The sequence below is a fragment of the Leptodactylus fuscus genome, chromosome 10 (genome assembly GCF_031893055.1).
Source record: "Leptodactylus fuscus isolate aLepFus1 chromosome 10, aLepFus1.hap2, whole genome shotgun sequence".
Classification (NCBI taxonomy): Eukaryota; Metazoa; Chordata; class Amphibia; order Anura; family Leptodactylidae; genus Leptodactylus; species Leptodactylus fuscus.
The window spans coordinates 13,778,639-13,792,846 of record NC_134274.1 but is presented as its reverse complement, the minus strand read 5'-3'; the positions used below and the strand labels follow the sequence as shown (position 1 = coordinate 13,792,846).

The window sequence follows — 14,208 nt, the reverse complement described above, 5'->3', positions numbered from 1 at the left end:
CTCAGTTACGTGCAACGTTACAACACAGCAGCGGATTATTTTAGACCAAAATACGCAACATTTTCTGGCCTCACACTTAGAGGACTTTTCACCCCCTGCACCAACGCTAGTTCTTTGCGTTCTTCTGTAAGTGCCACTCCACCGATTCAGACAGTTGGAATTTTTTCTCTAGCCCCCACCATTCCTGAGCAATCAATACTGATAGTTTCAAATCAATACACTGATTAAACTCTCTTCTGTCAGGTGGGAGGTTCTGAACCGAAGCATACACTGTGGAACCGCCCACTTGACTGTTGTGCTGAAACTAACAGAAATGATCATGCAGGAACAGTGGGGGCTAGAGAAAAAAATTCCAAGTGTACTAGAATCAGTGGAGCGGTGCCTACTGCAGGATGTAAAGGGTTTGAATTGGTGGATGTGGTGGGGTCACACAGGGTTTTTTTTTAGACCGGTATTGAGGTGGAGACTTTCTCAGAATGTGGTCCAAAAAACGGCTAGCCGCAACTGGATGCCGTTGCAGTGCACCAGCATCCAGTCACAGTACTCTGCTCCACATTAGGCCCAAATGAATGAGCCTAGTTGAGAGGGAGTTTTCGCAGCGCGGACTCTGCAGCGGAATCCGTGACAAGAAAGGGCAGGTCGCTTCTTTTTTTTTCCGCGAGCAGCATAAAACCGCTAGCAGAAAAAAGAAGTGAACGTATCCCAATGAAGTCAGTGGGAGGCGGATTTTTGAGCCGGATTCTGACGTGTGAACCCAACCTAAAGAGGATCTTTCATCTCTTCAAATGCCTTAAAGGGGTTGTCCCATCACAAGGATCCTATCTATACTGCTTGTTAATGTGGATTTAAGACTTTTCCTAAATACACTGCTTCAACAAAACTGCTTTGTTTGTCCACTATCTTAATGTATTCACTTCATTGTTGACACCGTGTTTCTATGGCGCTTGGGATTATCTGCTCAAATGTCAAGTGACGTAGCTCTCAGGGGGGAAGGAAGGAGGGGCTAAGTGCACGGGAGCAAGCCTGTGTCTGTAGCTGTTCCTGTGTCTACACCACACATGTGACCTAGCTTCCTGCTCTAAGATAAAGGAGGGGGGGGAAATGAGTGCTGCTTTCTTATATAAAAGTCTAAATCCTAGTGGGACCTGGTCCCTCGGCTCACTGCCGGCTCTATATAGAACAAGCTAAATCCAAGTGTTATAGGACCTTTGATGACATCACAGGCCCTTCAGTCGTCCCATAGAATCACGCTATGTGGTGGGCGGAGCTACACACTAATTTGGGGCGGAGCTAAACTGGAGGTAGTCGGACAGTATGGCTTTGCATATGAAACCCCGCCCATCAATTCACGTCCAAAACCAGGAAGAAAGAAGTCTTTGCAGCAGTGAAGACTGGTGAGTAAGGGACATGGAAATAGCCCTTTAAGTTAGCCTTTCCAACAGTGAGTCCAATGATGTATTTATCTTTCAAGTATCTGCTATCGTTGCAGAGACATAGGTGCAGGTAGGTTAGCTACATATAACACTGTACCGGCAAACGGGTAGGTACTGGGCCGTGGAGAAAAGGAGTGGCTACCTGAGAAGTTACATCAATGGATTTGGTGGAGAAGCAGCTGTCTGAATATATGTGAGAGGTCTGAGGACATACAAGGGCCTCTTTAATAAACCTAACTAATGCTGAGTTCACACAGAATTTTTTCGACGGGATTTTGATGAGGAATCCGCCTCCAAAAAATGCCTCTCATTGACTTCAATGTGAGCCGTTCACTTCGTGGAAAAAAGCAGCAAGTTGCCCTGTCTTGCCGCGGATTTCGGGACGCGAGACTCCCTCCCGACTAGGCCCATTCATTTGCACTGCACTGGCACCCAGCCACGGCTAGACGCGGGAGGCGTTTTTTTGGAGGCGGTCCAAAAGAACTCCATGTATCCGGTGCTGCCTATTACCAGTCATGTGAGGACTAGTACAATTTACACCAAAGCATCAATCATGGCAAGTGGCGACTAAACAGAGACTGCCTGGCCCTGGAGGATCCCAAATCTAGTTATGTGAACTCTTACAGTGAAACCAAAGGGGACAGATTTTTTTGATTTTTTTACTGCAACTTACTTTTGGTCCAAGTCTGTTAGTCGCGCTTGTCGTCAGTGAAGAAGTTCTACCTACAAAGGATAGAAAAAAGTGCAGATTATAAATCCTATCAGAGGATGATAAGCCAAGTGCAGCCCAAACATCATACAAAGACCATGTCAGTGTTATCGTATCCTTCTATATGTAATGTGATGCATTAGAAAAATGGGCTCTGGGCTTCAGAGCGGCCGATAGCCAGCAGAGAATAGGAGATTTCTCTCCAACTATATTTTTCCTAGAGCAAAAACAGGAATTTCAGAGTTCAGTGGGTCATCTATCATCTGTAATGAGTCATAATCAGCAGATGAAGCTCGCTGAAGTCGCCTCTCATCGCCGAGCCGCCGCAACTTTGATCTGCGGGATAACAATCTATTGTAAGACATAACCGAGCCGGCAAAAGTATGGCAGATAAATAAACAGAAGAGAATCACAGGGCTGGCCTGCGCTTTCTTAAAGGGGAAGATCAGTTTTAGATAGTCGCCCCTTTATCTCCGCTTTCTTATATATTACTTAGTGCTATGTCTATAATGAACTTGCATGCACCTTATATTACCGGGGGGGGAATTTATTTTAAGAATTTTTACTCCCTGCTTTCCAAAAGATGTAACTTGTTCTCCATACACAGAGCTGTATAAGGGCTTGTTTTTTGCCAAATATATTGTATTTTTTAATGGAACCATTTATTATTCTGTTCATTGTACTGGGAAGCCCCCAAAAAATCTGAATGAGATGAAATTCTATAATAAAGTGCAATTACACCAATTGTTCATATTTCAATATCTTTACTCTATGGGTCAGTACCATCATAACATTATTACATTACTATGGTTTCTGTTAAATACATTTATACATATATAAATTCTACCATTAAATTCACATTTTTTTTCTCGTCCACACTTAGGAATAGCCTTAAGAAAGGCCATTCTTCTCCTACCTTTAGATGTCTTCTCCGCACCGCTGTTCGGTATATAATCCGTTTTTCTTCTGTATGCAAATGAGTTCTCTCGCAGCACTGAGGGCGGTCCTCAGCACTCAAACAGCACTGGGGGCATCCTCAATGCTGCGAGAGAACTCTCCAGCGCCGTCTCCATCTTCTTCAGAAACGGCCTCTCTGTGCATCTTGTTCCGGAGCTAGGTTCAAATTTTTAGGCCTCGGGCAGAGCCGAATGCACATGCTTACAGGCCACAAGAAAATGGCAGCTTCCCTACTGTGTAAGCGGCCATTCTCTTGCTGTCTGCCCGAGGCCTAGAAAATTGACCCAGCTCCGGAAGAAGAGGCCGTTCCTCAAGAAGATGGAGGCGGCGCTGGAGAGCTCTCTCGCAGGATTGGGGACGCCCCCAGTACTGTTTGAGCGCTGAGGACCGCCCCCAATGCTGCAAGAGAACTTATTTGCATACCACAGAAAACAGGGATTTCTACTGAACGGCGGCGCTGAGAAGACATCTAAAGGTAGGAGAAGGATAGCCTAAATAAATGTGATTTTAATGGTAGAATCCCTTTATCTAGGAAAACTCACGGACCCCATAGACTATAATGGGGCCCGTGTGGTTTCCGCACCAAACACGCGGAGAGCTACGTAAATGCTGGAGGTATGATTAAAGTAGAAAGCGCTGTAAAAAGCGCTGCAGGTAAAGTGTGACACATTACAGAGCACTTTGGCAGCGGCCAACAAGGACGTAACACGGAAGCTCAGGAGCCCTGTTCTAGTGTTAGATGTGTGCCCCTAGCTATGGTACATGGGGTCATATGAGAAATATTTTTCTTTACATAACCCCTTAACAATACAAGCAACTCAATCCCCATTAAGTGCAATGCAAGAAACGTGAATCTGTAAGCGGCGCGTCGCACCAGAAGAAGCCACGTGCGGCATTACAATGTAGGAACACGAGCAGGTATAAACCTCTGCTACCTACGAAACGGCTGGAGATTTTGTTCACGTTATGCTTGCTTCATCCCTCCTCAGAGACTGTATGCAAATAATATAAAGTGCCCACATTTCATACCCCATTAGTTTATCAACATTTCCACATCAACGACAGGGCAGTGCGGTTGAGTCAGTGCTTTCATATTCCTGCTGACCTGATATGCAAGTCTAAGTGTGTGAGTGACAAAATAACCCTTTCAAAGACTCCGCGGCAGGGAAAAGAAGCAGTGAAGGATGCAGGAATCTGTCATAGAGGCGATGCTTAAGCCTGATCTCTGTCACTGGAACATAATGTATCACACTGAGCATCAGGACACAACATTCCCCGGTTGCGATGATCAATGGAGATGGGTGGGAGCGAAGAGCAGCTGCTCCTCAACTACAAAGAGGCCCAAGTGATCAGAAAAGTAATTACATGTAACAGATACAGTAATAGAAATATACATGGAAGCTTTATTAATACTGCAAAGCTTCTGGAAATTGTCATCTTTCGGTAAGAACTGTATGGTGCGTGTTTGTTGTTGATGTTGCGATACCGACACTTCCCTTGGGAATAGCACGCCCAGGAGGAAAGCTTATTATGCACGTAACCTCATATTTATAGCTACATAACAGGGTTGTTGACAAGTGGATGGGATTTATAGAACATTCAAACACCCAAATCAGAGGGCCCTGGACTACTAGAATAAGGCCAGATGTGGCAAACTAAGGGCCGATGGGAACGCGGTCGCATGCACTTACAATAATGTTAAAAAGAGTTTTTCGTGCTACCAATCCAAAAGGATGTCATCAATATCAGACCGGTGTGGGGTCACCCAAAGATCAGCTAAACACAGAGAATGGAGCAGGAAACAGACGGCACTGTTCACTGTGTAGTGGCCAGACCAGGTACTGCAGATTACTACTCATTCAACTGAATAGGCGGCTAAACTGCAGTAACCTGACTTGGCCACTACACGGAACAGAGCTATCTGCTTTTTACCGCGTTCTCTGTGTATTAGCTGATCAGTGGAGGTCTCAGATGCTGGACCCCCATCGATCTGATGACTAGTCCTAAGAATCAATATTTTAAGTACGGAAACACTTTTAAAAGGGGTTTCCCCGAGCTAAAAATATTGAAAAGCTACCCTAAGGACAGGGGCATCAGATATCAGTCCAACACCAAGCACCTCCACAGATCAGCTGTTCTCAGCAGCTATTACACAGGTGTCATCTGAATGGAACCTAAGCTGCAGGGACTCCGTTCAGCCATTACATAGTGAACTGCGCTGTCTGGTTCCTGCGCTATTCTCTGTGTACCAGCTGATCTGTGGAGGTGTTGTTTTTTGGACCACAACAGTATGATAGCTATGGCCCTATGGACTTGTGACATGTAGCTGAAGGTGTGGTCTCCATGGTGGAACTCTTACCCAGTGATCTCCTATGAATAACACCTTGGGAGTTCTAGAACCACCTCTGTACACTATAAACATGACACCTGCCAAACGTCATTTACCAACCTGGCCACTCCCCCCACCCCCCAATAAAACAAACCTAACATATCTTATAACCCCCCTGTCACGGGATGGTTAGAGTCTATACTATAGGCCATGTGTAATATATATTTTGTGTGTAATGTATCCTCTAACCTGTTGTATACATCAATGTGTAGTTGGCTGATTCGGGTCTAGTGTGTTAGCACATTGTATGCAAATACCTCTAACTAGTGAGGACCAGTGAGGACAATGGGTGGAGATAATCTGATCGGTGTCCCCAAGAAGATGTTGGATGGTGCATTGTCCACAGGAGACAGGGAGTCTGCTCTGTTTGGCATAGGTGAGGGGGGAAGGATCTGTGACTCAGCCCTTCTCACCCACAGATATAGGATGTAACAGTCTTAGTATATAGTATGTAGCTGGCAGTTAGTATGTGTTAGCCGGCCTGTGCACAGCTCTGCAGAGAGCCAGGATTTAGTTACAGGACCAAGGAACCAAAGCTATCATTGGATTGTGACTTCCGTGGACTTGTTATTACGGTTGATGTGACCGCCGCCGGCTACTAACTTTGTGGATTACAATAAATTGCTGTTGTCTCCCGACCTCTTGCGTTCGTGTTGATTCAAGATATCCTCCGGAGGAAGGACATATACCTTTGCTCCGTGACACCCCCCTTACACCCCCATTTACCCTCTTTCAACTTGGGTCAATTATTATGTATGCCCTCGAAATTTCCACCATCATTCAGAGCCCTTTTTCCTCTTTCTGTGACTTTTGTTCTTCATCTCATAACTCCTTTATGTTTTTGTATTCTCTGTAACTACTGCTCAAAATTGTTGTTACACTTTTATTTCAATTTGTCTTCTATGTGAACTGATTGTACAATTGTATAATGATACAATGTTAATAAAATCAGAATGTAAAAGAAAACAAAGCTATGGCCAAACTGCACAACGGCGTACAGTCCAGGAAACACAATCAGAGATCTAAGATGCTGCAAGATCACTTTATCTGAGTCAAGGTCAAGCTGGCATATGAAGCGGTCACACAGCCTGTGCTTCCTGGGGGCGGGGGCGTTCCTGATCACTCAGCGATGACACTAAGCTGTGAGGAGCGGTCCCCCCCTCCACCCCCGACTCTACTCACCCATAGACTATTACTGGGGGGCGTTCGTCACAGCTTAGCGTCATCACATAAACACCCCCACTGACAGTGCTATGGACGAGTACAATCAGGGGGGTCGTTCTTGACACCCCAGCTAGACTGTCAGGACCGTGCTTCTGACAGTGGGGAGATATGGGTAACGGCACAGATATATCTCCAGGCCCCGGGTACATAATGAGCAAGCCGACAGTGCACTGAATTCGACGAGTACAATCAGAGGGGCGTTCCTCACACCCCAGCTAGACTGTCAACAACGTCCTTCTGACAGTGGGGAGATATGTGTAACGGCACCAATATCTCCAGGCCCCGGGCACATAATGGGAAAGCCAACAGTGCACTGAATTCGATGAGTACAATCAGGGGGCGTTCTTCACACCCCAGCTAGACTGTCAGGAACGTCCTTCTGACAGTGGGGAGATATCGGTAACAGGCACCAATATCTCCAGGCCCGGGGCACATAATGGGAAAGCCAACGGTGCGCTGAATTCGACGAGTACAATCAGGTGGGGGGGGGGGGGGCGTTTTTCACACCTCAGCTGGACTGTCAGGAACGTCCTTCTGACAGAGGGGAGATATCGGTAACGGCACCGATATCTCCAGGCCTCGGGCACATAATGGGAAAGCCAACGGTGCGCTGAATTCAGCTTTCTGGCAGTATATAACACCACATGTGCCTGAGGATATGAAAGATCCTCTTTAACACTGGGCACCATTCCTTTGAGTTTTCATAGTTAAATGACCCAGGCCATCAGCTTGCGGCCTCTCAGATCTGAGCATGCTCTATTTTTTCACGGATCAGACTTGTTGGGACCATTTCTATAGACAAGATTCCCCGTTGAGGTGGATTAGTTAGTGAAAAAAAATGGGTGTCGCACAATCCTGCACTAGACTAGGTGTGACTAAAGCAAAAGTTACTAAGTCCCATGTTGTACTTCACAAGTGCAGTTATAACACTAGTGTGCACAGAGCCCAGGACAAAACCCCTGTACACCATTGGCATCACTACAGAGGATCTATATAAATCCATGGACGGGTTAGCCGTACCGATACAGAGAACTGCCGGCTCAGCACTGTCACAATAAAACAGAATTGGTATTGTATCTACAGTGCATTAGACAGCGCGCCATCAACAGCCCCGAACAGCAACTATTCCTGCCAAATAGACGGCCATTTGTATTACTTTATCTGACAAACAAACTGGCCTCGTAAGAGTGATCGAGGGAAAGTATCTATAAAATGAGAATAAAGGCAGAACGCCGCTGTTTAGCATGGAATTTTGCAGGACGCAGCAACTTTCAATGTTTTAACCATTTCGCAAAAAAAGTGAAGGTGTCTTCTGTTTTCCAGCCGGAAAAAAAAAAAAAAAGACGCAACTTAATCCATCATTATTACGTCTCGTGTGTACATTACCACTAATGCATCTTAGTCAACATGATTGATGGGACGTTTGCCGAAACGCATCAACAAATATTTAATATGCAATAGGTTACCCAGACCAAATGCAAAAAGTCCTGGAACCCGCAGTCACTCACTAACACAGTTTTTGTGCCTTGGAATGCAAAGATATACAATTGTTTGCTTGCTTTAAATTAAAGGGGTTGTCCAAGCCTCCATGTGTTTTGCAAACTGATGGGCATCAGATCGGTCGGGGTCTCACATCCAGGCTGTGCAACTATCAGCTGATCCGGATGCTTTGTTGGTAATCTGTTTAGAGCAGTCTGCATGGGGACCCCCTGAGCGGACTTCCGAACGCATTGGCAAGCGGTGTGCAGTGAAAGCACATGGACCCCATAGACTATAATGGGGTCCATGTGCTTTCCACACGAAACATGTGGACTGAAACGTAGTTCACGATCTACTTTCCTGTCCGCATGGCTCGTGCAAAGACCGTGTGGAAAGCACACGGACCCCATAATAGTCTATGGGGTCCGTGTGCTTTCACTGCACACCGTTTGACAATGCGTTCGGAAATCCGTTCAGGGGGGTTCCCATGCAGACTCCCCCGAACGGATTACCGACGCAGATGTGAACGAGGCCTAAGGCAAGAAACAGCTCCTATTTAAGAGAATGGGATCAGAGCTCCCGAAGGCCACTTCTAGGGAGCCGTACACTGTATTGGGGTGCCCAGAAAAACTTTTGCATCCAGCCATATACACTATACACAGCTTCGGGAGCTAAAGCAGTGCGGGGTCTGGCTGTCGGACCCCCACTCATCAAATACTGATGATCTACCCAGTCCATAGGTCATCAGTATCCAAAACACTGGGTAACCCCTTTAGGCTAAGGCCCCACATAGCAGGCCACTGCGGAGAAAAAAAGCGCTGCAAGAAAACCATGTTAGAAAAGTCCTTGGCAGACTTTCTGCTTCCATTATTCCTATATGGAAACCGCAAGCGTTTCCGTAAGTATACTTGGCATGCTGCAATTTACAAAAACTCAAGTATTTTTTAGACTCGCAGAATTTCCGCTGCAGATTATTTTCCGCAACATGTGGATGGCGCTTCTGCCTTAGGGAGCCTGCACACGGAAGATTACGCTCCGCTCATTCTGAACGTAAACTCGGCGTAAAAAACAGATCCTATTGACTTGAATGGGTGCCGGCATACGCGCGCTACCCATTGAAATCAATGGGAGGCTTTTTTACCTATTGCTTTCAATGTGATACGCGCATACGCCGGCACCCATTGAAGTCAATGGGGTCTGTTTTTTATGCCGCTCACTCTGAAGGAGTTTACGTTCAGAATGAGCGAGCATAAACCCCGTGTGAAGGCAGCCTTAGGCCGGCTGCAGACGACCATGCTGCAATGGGTCCGTATGTTGTCCGATTTATTATTACGGACAGAAGAGTAGGTCGGGTCAAAGGCCCTTGGAGGAATTTGGTAACTGATCGATATCCTTGGATTTAGTGGACCCAGCGATAAGCTGATGTGGTTGAACAGCAAGGGTCGCACAACCCTGCAGCGCCACCACAGGTGAAACAAAGAATACAGGCGATTAGGACAAAACTGCAAAACCCCCTCAACGCTGCTACTGAGACAGACCGGCCAATGTGACCAGCTGCAGACAAGTAGGGCTCTAATAGCCAGAGAGACTCATGATCCCTACCATAGACAATCTGGAATGGTCCCGGGTTTATAATCTACAGTATTTATAAGAGCAGTTTTATTGGTTTCAAAATACTAAATAAAAAAACCCTCAAAAATCATAATAAAAAAATTGCCAATTTCAGCCTCTATTTACGCAAACACATGCATTATCAATGTCCATGTAGCTGTGTTTTCTTCAGGTCTAGCACACTGACCCCTTATAGTGTAATGGCCCTATATAGGCACTTGTTTATATCACAGGTCTGTGTAAGGGGCAAAACGTAGCCCCTGTCCTATTCGTATCTGCTTGGTAGCCCAGGCTCACTGGAGAGAGTGAATGGGTTCGTCAAGGAGCGGGTGGTACACAGACAACATCTATGTGCTGTCTGTGCCATTCAACCACGTACCCTGGAAATGCATGTAGTGTAATGAGCACAACTTAGGCCCTGTTCACATCTATTGTGGCATCCGACAGACCCCACTGACTTATAATGGGGTACTTCCAACACCGCTGTCTGCTCCCTCATTGTGCAATGAGTAAAATAAAACACTGTTGCATTCAGCAGGAGACTCCAAGTAAAACTGGTTATATGTGAACCTGCAAGTGAGTGACAGCAAAAAAAAAAAAACAAACTGATTTTTTGAAGTTTTTTTTGTCAAGGTGGTTGTAAAGGAACACGCTACAATATTTTGCTGCGGTGTCTGACCCTGGCCTAAGATGAAATAATTGGATGTAACTTGAGGATTTTTGCAAGAGTTGTGCTGCATTCACAGGTGCCCTCAGATAACGCCGCCACCACACAAACACACACACGGCGACTTTGGTAGCGACTCCCATCACGTGACCAAAGATTACTGTATCTCTTGGTGCCTAAGTAGGCGTACACGCTTGTGCCTGCCGTAATTCTGACGAAATTGCACAAAAACAATTCGGTCAGTTTAAAGACCCGTTCATTTCAACGGGTTTTTAAAGCAAACCACAGGTGTCCGTACGCAGCCTCTCCGCCCTGAAACCGCTTTTATTGCATGGACAAAAAAATCGTGCATGCCCCATTTTGTGTCCGTGCAAAAAACGCGGTTTCATGGCGGAGAAATGAATGGGTCTTAAAGAGGACCTTTCGTGTCCTCGGGCACATGCGGTTTTATAGAAAGTGCAATTTTGGCTTCCTGGTGCTATATAAAACCGCATGTGCGCGAGGACACGAAAGCGCCTCTACAAACTGACGGTGTGCAAGGCGCTCCCTATCTTTTTTTGAGCAATTTTGGGGGAATCACACAGCAGGAGGAGTCACATTGCTTGGGGGCGCTGCAACTTGCAAAAAGAACGAGCAGTATTGGATTTTTTGCAACATGGAAGCCAAATTACAGGAAGTATTGGATTCACCTCATACATATATCAGTGGCAGTCCTATCCTAATATATATATATATATTGTGTGTGTGTATATATATATATATATATATATATAGTAGCTATACACACTTCTATACACACACACATTAGCCATGTGACCTCCTCCTCCTCCTCCTCCTCACACAGCTCCAGCCTCTCCTCAGGCGCTCCCCTTCATGTCCTTTCCACCATTGCACAGGTGACGCTGCACGGCAGTAACACCGGGAGAGAAGGGGTTAAAGCACCCCGCCAAACAGCTTACCCGGCAGCAGCACTGCAGACTTCCCGCGCTGCTCGGAGACTACAAGGCCCACAATGCAGCGCGCGGCCCGGGCACTGCCATCATACTGGAGCGCACTGCACTTCCGGCTCCCTGCACTGCACCCACAGGACGGCTCCGGGCCAAGGGCTGACTGGAGATCGTGGCATGTGTATAATAAAGAGATACATGGAGAATAAATATATACCACACACCAGTACTGTATATATATATATGTATTGTATAGTCTGACACTGCACAGACAGCAAAACTAGAGCAAGACAGGAGTGGTGCAGTTACTTTCTCCATCTAAGGCCTGGTTCACGTCTCCTATGGGGGGAAGGCATTAAAAAGCGGTGAGCAAAGACACCACACGGACCCCATAGACTATAATGGGGTCCATGTGATTTCCGCATGAATCATGAGAGAAAAACTGCTGCAATAACTACTTTTCTCTCCACGTAATTCATGCAGAAAACACACGGACCCCATTATATAGCCTATGTTTAATGTTTAATTGCTAAATGCTCCTTAAGCGGACTCTTCGAATGGAATACAGAACGCAGATGCACTTGTGCCTGGATTCCGGTCCCAGCAAAAGGAAACCCAACCGCAGGTGTGAACCACATCTGCCCCATTAGTTTCTGTCTTTTGAGTTGGCCGGGCGAGGCAGAGCTGGGTCACTGAAGCAGCGGTTATACAGAGACTAGTTTAAAAGGATCCTATCATTAAAATGTTTTTTTGTTTTTTTCTGACTAACACGTAGGAATAGCCTTTAGAAAGGCTATTCGTCTCCTACCTTTAGATGTCTTCTCCGCATCGCCGTTCGGTAGAAATCCCGTTTTTCTTCGTTATGCAAATGAGTTCTCTGACAGCACTGGGGGCGTCCCCAATGCTGCGAGAGAAACCTCCAATGCCGCCTCCATCTTCTTCTGGAACAGCCTCTCCCTGCGTCTTCTTCACAAAAAAATGGCTGCGCGCATTCGGCTCTGCCCAAGGCCTGATGACCAAGCTGACACATACTAGGCTTGAGAAAGTACCTGTGTTGGTGCGAAACGGTCGTTGTCCACGCCTTTGTATGTCGCTTCTCCCTCCCGGTATTGTTTCAACCATTATGCTTCAATAAAAAGAAAGTTTTAAGAAAAATTATCTTCAATTGGGTGAGTACCACCCCACCCCTCCCACCCCGCTTTCTTCTTCATAAATTTCTGGTTTGCTGGTCTTTTTTGGGATGTTGAGCACCGCTCTGAAGAAGGGTCCTAGACCGTATTCATGAATATATTGTGCAAAATTTAAAGTGATAGTGCCACTTTCTCTTTGGGACTGTATAGCCTTAAGAGAGGCTATTCTTCTCCTACCTTTATATGTCTTCTCTGCACCACCATTCGGTAGAAATCCCGGTTTTCTTCGGTATGCAAATGAGTTCTTTCACAGCACTGGGGGTGTCCTCAATGCTGCGAGAGAAAACTTCAGTGCCGCCTCCATCTTCTTCTGGAACAGCCTCTCCCCGCGTCTTCTTCACAAAAAATGGCTGCGCGCATGTGCAGTTGGCTCTGCCCAAGGCCCGATTACCGAGCCGACTACACATGCGTAGATGTTTGACCCCCAGTGCCGGAAGAATACTTAGGGAGAGGGCATTCCTGAATAAGATAGAGGCATCACTGGAGAGCTCTCTCGCAGCATTGGGGACGCCTCCAGTGCTGCGAGAGAACCTGGATTTCTACTGAACGGCGGCGCGGAGAAGACATCTAAAGGTAGGAGAAGAATAGCCTTTCTTAAGTCTAATCATCTCCAATGATTTTCAATGGATTTTGCGACAGTCTCCACTTCAGATGTGAACTTAGACTTTCTTAAAAATGTGATTTTAATGGTAGAATCCCTAGGATCATTGCAGACACTTATCCCCTAACCACATATTTCTATGGGGGTGTCGGAGATTACATTCTCATCAGCCCTATAGCAGTGAATGGTGCAGGTAGCCTTCTATCAATACCATGCGCTGACCAGGTCCAACAAGACCGAAACCGCCGTCCAGTAAAGGCTTCTGGGAAAGTCGGGCATGATGTTCAAGGTGCTTCCTATAGAGGGCAGCCTAACAGAGGCAGTCTCCCTATTTACATCTTGGGACACAGATTTGCATATTCCTCCCATGATCCCTTGCAGTGGAGCGACTATGGCTGTACAAGTCTCCTTAAGGAGTGCCGTTATCCCCATAAAAAAACTAAGAAATAGGGTCTGTAAAGTGTTAAAAAACCTCCTAAACCACTTTTTTTTTTTTCTTTTTTTTGCATCGAACATTCAGCAGAATATTCCTACTTAGGTTGCTATAGTAGCCCAATAATTGCTGGGTTCTTTTTTTAATATCGAGTCCCAGTGGCCCGGCGTGTAATTATAAAATATACTTGAAATAACCAAAATTATCTTTACAATGCGGCGTTTCCAATGGGATCGATAGGCGTGCATCTCCACCTGGCTGTTATGGCGGGCGGTATTATTGCTTCTGTCTACATTAACATGCTTATATAGTTGAAGCTACAAGCGCCAATAATTATTTCAATCTAATCGCCCTCTCCGAATCCATCCAGTAACAAACCAATGCTAATCTTGTCAGTAAGCTCTGTATACAGCTTTGAACATAATAAACTAATATATGCTATACCATTTTACTTCTGCTATTGATTTCACAGATATACGGAATCCGTCTTTACTAATTATATTACCAAATGACCCCTCCGGGTTAATCATATTCGAGAGGCTGGTTTTCGAAATGAAGTCGTCATGGC

General features: G+C 45.9%; 1 protein-coding gene across 1 annotated transcript in view; it reads right to left on the bottom strand.

Annotated features, from left to right (window-relative positions):
* The window catches only part of MGMT (O-6-methylguanine-DNA methyltransferase), a 301,209-nt gene extending 289,707 nt beyond the window's left edge, over nt 1-11,502 (bottom strand). The window contains exons 1-2 of the mRNA XM_075257722.1: nt 11,429-11,502; nt 2,107-2,156 (exon numbers count right to left, since the gene is read on the bottom strand). The gene's annotated coding sequence lies outside the window, so the exon portion shown is untranslated. The remainder of the gene's footprint in view (nt 1-2,106; nt 2,157-11,428) is intronic.
* Nucleotides 11,503-14,208: the final 2,706 nt, after the last annotated feature.